The sequence below is a fragment of the Diabrotica virgifera genome, chromosome 2 (assembly GCF_917563875.1).
Source record: "Diabrotica virgifera virgifera chromosome 2, PGI_DIABVI_V3a".
In the NCBI taxonomy this organism is placed as follows: Eukaryota; Metazoa; Arthropoda; class Insecta; order Coleoptera; family Chrysomelidae; genus Diabrotica; species Diabrotica virgifera.
The window spans coordinates 142,678,708-142,688,123 of NC_065444.1; the positions used below are offsets into that span (position 1 = coordinate 142,678,708).

The window sequence follows — 9,416 nt, forward strand, 5'->3', positions numbered from 1 at the left end:
GTGCCCCAAATTTCCAGCACACCAACGGATACCTCAATGAGAGAATTCCCAGTACATCCCACCAAAGGATTGAAAAAGTACCATTTCAATTAAAAAAAACTGGGAATCCAAATCGCCGACCAGGCTTCAAGTGCTTTCTCAAAAATGTTTATTGAAAAGAATGAACGTTGTTGATTTGCTAACAAGGCGTTCAAAACAAAAAACTCTACAACAAAAATCTTCTCTCACTGACTCACACAAAAAGCATATACATCCAAACATACAAATTATACATCCTCCAAGGACAAAATAATCGGTTATAAACAACCAAAACTCAACAAACGTTACTACTAAATTTTCAACCGTAATAACTCCACCTTTCCTTCCGGAAAGAAAATTAAGTTTCTTTGAATTGAATCCCAAAGAAACTTGTTAAAAATACATACTATGTTACACTATCTACATCAGAATCCGATTCAACGTGGCTATCAGAGTTCTGTGGGTGAGGTTTCAAGTCTTTCACATGCCAGTGACCAATAGACTTACCATTATCATTTATTAATTCATATGTACAATAACCAACCTTACGCTTTACTCTAAAAGGTCCAACAAATCTATCAGCAAACTTAGATGTAAAATAATTAGCTTTATCAGAAAGAACATAGTTCTTTTTCCAAACTAAATCATTTTCCTTAAAATGAACATCCCTTCTTCTTAAATTATATCTTTCTCTGGTGTTATCTGAAGCTTTATCAATCCGCTTCTTAACCCAGTCTCTCAACCTATTCATATTTTTAGAACGATCATACACATGTTGTTTATTTTCTTCATTCCCTATTTTTAGATGATATTCACTTCCATGAGTCATCATCTCACAACCAAAATTAATGAAGTATGGTGTTTGACCTGTCACCTCATGTTTGGCAGTTCTAATAGCACAGCTAATAGTTCAGGTAAATTAACATCCCACAACCTATGATTATCTTTAACATAAGCCATCAACATGGTTTTCATGATACGATTAATTCGTTCAGTAGGGTTTGGATGAGGGGTAAAATTTGGAGTAAAAAGAAATCTGATTCCAAACTCTTGACAAAAAGATCTTAAAATATTACCTTTGAACTGACTTCCATTATCACATTTTAAGACTCTGGGAACACCAAACAAAAGAAATACATTTTCTTTTAAAATTTTACTTATAGAAGTGGCAGTTGCCTTTCTCAGAGGGAATAAAAGAGGAAATTTACTGAACTTATCAGTAACTACCAAAATCCAAGTATTACCAGCTGAACTTCTGGGCAATGGTCCAAATAAGTCGATACTGATGATCTCCCAAGGTTTTGTGGGTTCGACAGCCTGTCCCATATGTCCTGCAGGACTTTTCTGTTCAGGCTTTGTCCTTAAACAAACCTCACATTTCCTTATATATTTCGTAATGTCCATTTTCATAAAAGGCCAATAGAAAAGGCGAGATACACGATGAAATGTTTTGTAGATACCTAAATGACCTGAAACACAAGAATCATGACACCTCTGAAGTATCTTATCTCGAAAATCTTTTGGAACTACAAGTTTCCAATATTCACAATCATCTCTTAAACTCGGAAAATCTTGATCAATATATTTATACAACTTATTATTTGCTAGTCTCCATCTGACAAATTTTAAAGGATTTTTATTTACATTATTACACATTTTCTTATACCATTTATCACTGGTAGAAGAAAAATCATATTCGTCACATTCGGGGTTTATTGCTTGAACATTACTTATTTCTACAGAATTTATCATATGTACACTATCAACAGGTAGTTCTAAAGCTCGCGAAAGGGTGTCAGGAACTATGTGATCCTTACCTTTGCGATGCAGTACTTCATAGTCAAACTGTTGCAGACGTAAGGCCCATCTACCAAGTCGTCCTTGAGGGTCCTTCAAATTGTCCAACCATAACAACGAGTAGCAATCAGTGATTACGTAGAACTTATAACCATCTAGATAAGCTCGTAAAGTTTCACACGCCCACAAAACACAGAGGCATTCACGCTCAACACTGCTATAGTTTCTCTCGGCTCTATTTAGAGTTCTAGACAAATAACAAATTACATGTTCAGTTTCATCATACTTTTGAGTAAGGACAGCTCCAAGACCATACGCTGACGCATCAGTTTGTACGTAAAAAGGTTTGTCAAAATTAGGACTAGACAAAATAGGTGCTGAGACAAGAGCGTCTTTAATACTCTGAAAAGCTTCCTCACAAGCTTTGTCCCAAACGAACTTCTTGTTCTTTTGTAATAATCTACACAAAGGTGAAATAAGATCTGAATAACTATTTACAAACTTACGATACCATCCTATAACTCCAAGGACTCTTCTGACTTCAGTGACATTGGTGGGTCGTGGAAGATTCACAATGGCCTCTACTTTTGCCGGATCTACAGACAGACCACTAGAGTTAACAACATAACCCAAGTATTTAAGTTCTGACACACAGAAAGAACATTTTTCTTTATTAAGGGTCAAATTGGCTTTTTTCAATCTGGCAAAGATTTCTGTCAAGACTTCGACATGTTTATCGTAAGTTGACGTAGCCAGACATATATCATCTAAGTACACAAAAACATACTCAGAGAGTTCAGGACCTAATAGATTATCTACTAATCTTTGAAACGTAGCTGGAGCGTTGTGCAATCCGAAAGGCATACGACAATACTGGAAAAGTCCACGCCCTGGCACAGTAAACGCCGTGTACTGCTTGCTCTCTTCAGTAAGACCCACCTGCCAATAGGCACTCTTAATGTCCATTGTTGACAAATATCTAGCTCCACCTAACTTACTTAAAATGCTATTTATATAGGGTAAAGGATAAGCATCACGCTCAGTAACACGATTTACTTTCCTAAAATCAACGCAAAAACGCCATTCCCCATTATTTTTAGGCACCAGCAACACTGGTGAAGACCATCCGCTGTGTGACTGTTCGACAACACCAAGCTTCAGCATTTTCTCCAGCTCCTTGTTGATCATACCCTGCTTAATTGGTGATACCGGATAAAACCTCTACTTGATTGGTTCTTGTTGACTAACTACAATTTTGTGTTGAACTACATTAGTACAAGTTAATTTGTCTGGGTCGATACTAGAAAAATAAGAATCAACGAGTTCGTTAAGCTGTTTACGTTGCTCTGGTAGAAGTTCAGATTCCGATTGTATCGAATTAACCACTGGAACACTCATAACTTCCGAAGAGAAAAACCACTCTCCTTTTCGTAAATCTGGTACAATACCCATTCGCACCCAGAAATCTACACCTAGTACTAAAGAGTGTCTACACTGTGGCCAAACGAAAACATCAATTACCTTAACAACATCACGAAGTTTTATAGGCACCGAAGCTACACCTAATAAAGGACTCTGACTACCATCCGCAACTCTGCAAGACCCATCTGGAACAGTTTTTAAATGTACATCTAAACTACGTAAAATCTCCCATGTAGGCATATTTACAAAAACTTTATTGGCTCCACAATCCAATAAACCGAATACTGTCTTACCTAAGATATCAACTTCTACATAAGGACATTCACTGTCATTACTCTGTGCTAAAATATAATCTAAAACTAACTTAAATGAATAAAAATTATCACTATCTTCTTCTTTTTCGACCTTTAACTGTCTATTCCGATTCGAGATAGAATTATTGCTCCGATTCTGTGAATTACATTGAGGACAATTACTTTTAGTAAAACCTTCCTTGTTACAACCAAAGCATCTAAACACACGTTTTGGCCTCTTACAGTCCTTAACCACGTGATCATACTCATTACAGCGCCAGCATTTAGGTACAAACGCCTCTACTTCTTGTACAACGTGATGACGAGAATAATTAGCTCTACTACTAGAAGAAGGCTTAAACGACTCAATATTAATTCGAGTTTGCTCAATTTTTCGACACAAGTCAATTAAATCAAAAGGACTCTTTACTTCGACTAAAGTTAATCTTTCCTGATAAAAAGGTAAAATGTTTTTAAGTAACACCTGCATTTTTAAACTGTCCGGAACTGGTGTTGGCATTTGTTCGAACTTACTGGTCATCTTGGCAACAAACATACCAATAGATTCGTTAGATTCCTGAGTAGTATGAAGAATATCCTGCCAGATCTCATCTGCAGAAAGGGTAAATTCTTCCTTCATTAAGCTCACTAAACTATCCCAGTTGCTAGCATAGTTCCTATACAATTTATAAAAACCTAAAGCGTTACCAGTAAATAAATCTCTAGCACAAGAAAATAACTGAATTTTATTTACATTACGTGACCTACAATACTCCTCAACTTCTTCAAGAAAAACAGAAAAATTTTGCGGTTTACCAGAATACTTAATTCCCCACTTATATACAGGTTCTGAAGGAAAATTATTAGATGACAAGGAAACAATGGGATTAACTGTTGAATTCGAAGTTTGATTTGTTTGGTTACTCACATTCGGTGCAGAAATATTTCGAGTAGGGGTAGAATTACCATTAGGATCATTTAAATTAAGACCTGATAAATCAATATGATGATAAAAATTAGGATCAGTAGGCATCTCTACAGAAACAACATTACTAGTTTTCAAAACATTAGACTTAGTAGTATATTCACCTATCAAATCCATCAATTTCTTTAACAATGCAGAACGCTTTGACATTTCATCAGTGCCTGTACTGTGAATACGGTTCAATCTACCAGAAAGATGTGCAAACTTAGTCTCAATTCTTCTTACTTGGTTTGCAATACCTGTAAAAACATTAACAACATCCTGAATCTCTTTTAATTTATTTTCACAACTTGTCAACTCAGCAGGAATATCAGGAGGTAAATCAAAGTTAGGGATTTTGCCAAATTTTTCTAAAACAAGGCAACTACGCAAAGTACTCTTTAACTCTTCTACCTTACAATTAGTCAAAATAATACCTCTCATTTGCAACTCAACTTCAAGTTCGTCTTTGACCAAACGGTCAACATCAAGTTTAAACGACATTTTCTTTTAGAGAAATTAAAATACACAAAAAAAAATAAGACAAGAAAACCTCTACCTCACTTTAAATAAAAGTACATTTAACTTTTGATTATTAATTTTCAACTCCTGTAACTCTACGTAACCTATGTCTTACTTGAACTATCTAAAAAAAAAATAAAAATCTCGGGTGGTTGAAAAGCCCCTTAAGTTGGCCGCCAAAAATGTACCACAGCTATTTCTCAGTCGGAATTATTATTTTTAATTAGTTGGTTTGATTTAGATGAGCATGAGACATGACAGTTCAAATAAAACACTAGATAACTATAGAGAATATAATGTCAACAAAATTTTAAGTCCCTTTTTACATACAAATATTAATTTTGATTTCAATAGTTTATAAGAACAAAAGTAAGTAATTAATTAAAAAAAAATAAACCAGAACCAGCTGTTTCCTTCACATAAATATAAAAATCATTGTATGTTAGTCCCCTTTTTAGACCCCTTAACCCAATCTAAATTGTACCTTGTTCTTTCTTGTTTTCTCCCATAAAATAAAATAAAATCTATTACCGTCCTTATTTCCTTCAATAAAAAAAATAATTTGCCTGGATAAACACACTGCAATCTTCCTTAAATTTTGTCAAAATGTCACGTCAAATATCGAACTTCTAAATAAATCTGCCAAATTTATTATTTCCAATATACTGAATAAATGTAAATCTGGTAAATAAATGTACTTCTATTACTTCTTTAAACAGGATCGATAAATACATACAATTTTGTACTACCGGAACACCCTAGCAAAAGAAAAAGAAAATAAAAATAACTGAACTAACTTCTTAAAACTGAGAACCAATAAACTGAACAAAAATGACTTCAGCTTACCTTTAACATACAAAAGGGTCTATTACACGACTCTCAGCCTGGCCATCAATAAACATCGAATTAATCTCTAGAGGATTTTCCAAGACAAATCTTTACGTGCCCCAAATTTCCAGCACACCAACGGATACCTCAATGAGAGAATTCCCAGTACATCCCACCAAAGGATTGAAAAAGTACCATTTCAATTAAAAAAAACTGGGAATCCAAATCGCCGACCAGGCTTCAAGTGCTTTCTCAAAAATGTTTATTGAAAAGAATGAACGTTGTTGATTTGCTAACAAGGCGTTCAAAACAAAAAACTCTACAACAAAAATCTTCTCTCACTGACTCACACAAAAAGCATATACATCCAAACATACAAATTATACATCCTCCAAGGACAAAATAATCGGTTATAAACAACCAAAACTCAACAAACGTTACTACTAAATTTTCAACCGTAATAAAGTTTGTCCGACTAGACACCCTTAAGCTATTAACAAATTTTTAGCTTGCTATTAATCAACTTTTTTTTCATACGCGGGAACCAGACCTATTCTCGTATCAAAGTTACGCGTAAAGTTAGTCGTATTGATGACAGTTGGGGAAACGTCCGCCACCCGATTCTTCGCAATGGAGATTTCTACCAAAGTTTAAGCTATTTATTTAAATTTTCTAAGCAAAGTATTTCGAATAATGTGCCAGAAGTTTGTGACGCTCTCATTGATTGTTTAAGATACATAATCAATAATTGAAGTATATTTTTTAAACTTTTTATTCATTGTTTCAGAGAGACAGTAACATTTCTGTAAAATTTAATTCCTTAGTATTATCTTGTGCACCTTTGCATGATTGAGTGTCAGTGTCTGTTTGAATTGGTGTTGTAATTGAAGTATATTTTTTAAACTTTTTATTCATTGTATCAGAGAGACAGTAACGTTTCTGTAAAATTTAATTCCTCAGTATTATCTTCCGTACCTTTGAATGATTGAGTGTCAGTGTCTGTTTGAATTGGTGTAGCTGGCGAAGTAGCGGATGTAGGTGTAGTGGACGGAATGGAGAAATGCTCAGATTGCATGATTGAGTGCCTGTTAAAGCAGCTGATAAAGCAGTGTGCATCTGTGTAGCGAACGAAGTAGTGCATGTTCCAGGTTGTATGTCTGAATACTCTGCTCTTTAGAGAATATTATTCATGTCAAATTATTTGGTGCTGCTTTCCACCGATTTACTTTTAAGGTTCCGCAAGGTGGTTGCTACATATTCACCATATACGAACGAACAAGGCGATATTATGACTCCGATGGTTGCTGCTCGTGTACTATGCCAGATAAATGTTTGAGTAACGTGTTTTTAAGTGTAGACAGTGGCGTAACTAGTCTGACCTGCGTCCCAATGCAAGTATTCCTCGCGCGCCCCTATTCCCAGACTTATTCTTCCCCCCACACAACCTCCTACGAAACTAACGATATTTCTCCGTACTTTCAGGGAATACTATTTCAGTACACACGACATTATACAAGCAATATCCAATCATAGAACAATTATTAATTATTCCAAGAAATATAGTAATAGTAGAAATAACAGTAATTTTAAAATAAAATCAATGGGAAAAACCCAATAGTTGGCTGTAGGTATACCATAGTTTAAAAAACTCATACAGAAGTAAAAACTTCAACTTGTATTCTGGTATAAAATCGTTTATTTAAAACTATCTAAAAGTCATCCAAATGGATTGCAAAACGTTTTCGTTCTAATTCAGAACATGTTCAGTGCATTCTGCAGAGTAATTTGAAACTAGCACACCATTTAAAGTGGTAACCCCATAATATATGGTTTAAATATGTTATTTTAACAAAACATGGTGACTACAAGTCGATGTTATTAGATATAGTAGAACACATGCTCAAAGGGCAACATGGTTCCCTGCTCGAAAATGCACAGGTACTTGCCAGTACAATGGGCACAGACCAACTGAGAGTTGGCAAGTACCTAGCATTTTCGAGCAGGGAACCATGTTGCTCTTTGAGCATGTGTTCTACTATATCTAATAACATCGACTTGTAGTCACCATGTTTTGTTAAAATAACATATTTAAACCATATATTATGGGGTTACCACTTTAAATGGTGTGCTAGTTTCAAATTACTCTGCAGAATGCACTGAACATGTTCTGAATTAGAACGAAAACGTTTTGCAATCCATTTGGATGACTTATTATTATTGAAATTATATTATTGACTTATTATTGAAATATAACTTATTTTCTATACCATCAACTAGGAGTATTTGTGGCCGGCCACAGTTGCTCGTCTGTGATGCAACGTCCACGCCACATAATAACCTACGGTCAATCATCGGAAACTATGTTTATGGATCCACAGAGTGCCCGGCCACAGTCGCCCTTCTGTTATGGCGCTAACGGAATAAAATACCACGAATATTTTTTTACATTTTTTATTTTCGGGAAGCTACAGGGAGTTTTGCTTCAACATATTTTTTTGCTAAATTTTTTCCAGAATATCAGTTTTTTACGCCCCCCTAAGGTCTGCGCACCAATGCACCGCATTGGTTGCATTGGCGTTAGTTACGTCACTGAGTGTAGATCAGTCGCGGTGAGGTTTTACAACAATGTTTTACAACTTTCTTTGATGTTTACCGACATCTGTTGGATAACATAAAACATGCTATATAATCAGAAAAATGTTATACAACACTGTGTTTTAAAATTTTTTATTTAAAATTCTGTAACAAGTTACAAAACTTTGTTATTTAACATGTTTTGTTATATAGTCTGGACACGGCTTTAGGTGTAATTCAATTCTGCATGAAAAAATAATGACAGTTTGCTTTATAATCGTATGTCCGCAAATGCTTCGTTTCCGAGATAGGGGGCGTTGAAATTTTTCTTACGAACTAACGATTTATTTATTGCTTTAAAACCGGTTGAGATATACAAATGAAATTTGGTGAGTTTTAAGACGTAGTTATTACACATTTTTTGACATACAATTAAGAATTTAATATTCACCATTGGCGTGCAATATGATCGGTCATATTACCCGTAAGCAATGACCAATGGTGAATAAAAATTCTTAATTGTATTTAAAAAAATGTGCAGTAACTACGTCTTAACACTCACCAAATTTCATTTGCATATCTCAACCGGTTTTAAAGCAATAAATAATCGTCAGTATGTAAGAAAAAATTCAACATCCCGTAGGTATCTCGGAAATGAAGCATTTGCGGACATACGATTATAAAGCAAACTGTCATTATTTTTTCATGCATAATTACCCCTTAAAGTTTGTCGAACTTTTTTAGAATCACCCTGTATTGATGAAGAGCATGGCTAGTTGTTAAAGTATATGATGCGAACTTTGAGAAAAAAACACAGTTTGATTTGTACACCCGCTATACAATGAACATTTACCTGTTTAGCAACAATATTATTACAGCGAATATTAGTTCCATTTTATCTTTGTCCATGAGGCACGATTCATTTTCAAACAAATTAAATTCAAAACAAAAAGTGAAACGTACGCCAATGTATATAGTATACACATACAGTATACAAA

The 9,416-nt window shown here is 34.7% G+C and overlaps 1 long non-coding RNA gene across 1 annotated transcript; it reads right to left on the minus strand.

Annotated features, from left to right (window-relative positions):
* Positions 1–5,295: 5,295 nt before the first annotated feature.
* Positions 5,296–6,291, minus strand: LOC126880254 (uncharacterized). Its single transcript, XR_007696522.1, has 2 exons — positions 5,863–6,291; positions 5,296–5,774 (listed from the first exon to the last, which is right to left on the minus strand). It is a non-coding gene; the product is annotated as an uncharacterized LOC126880254 (long non-coding RNA).
* Between the last annotated feature and the right edge of the window lie 3,125 nt (positions 6,292–9,416).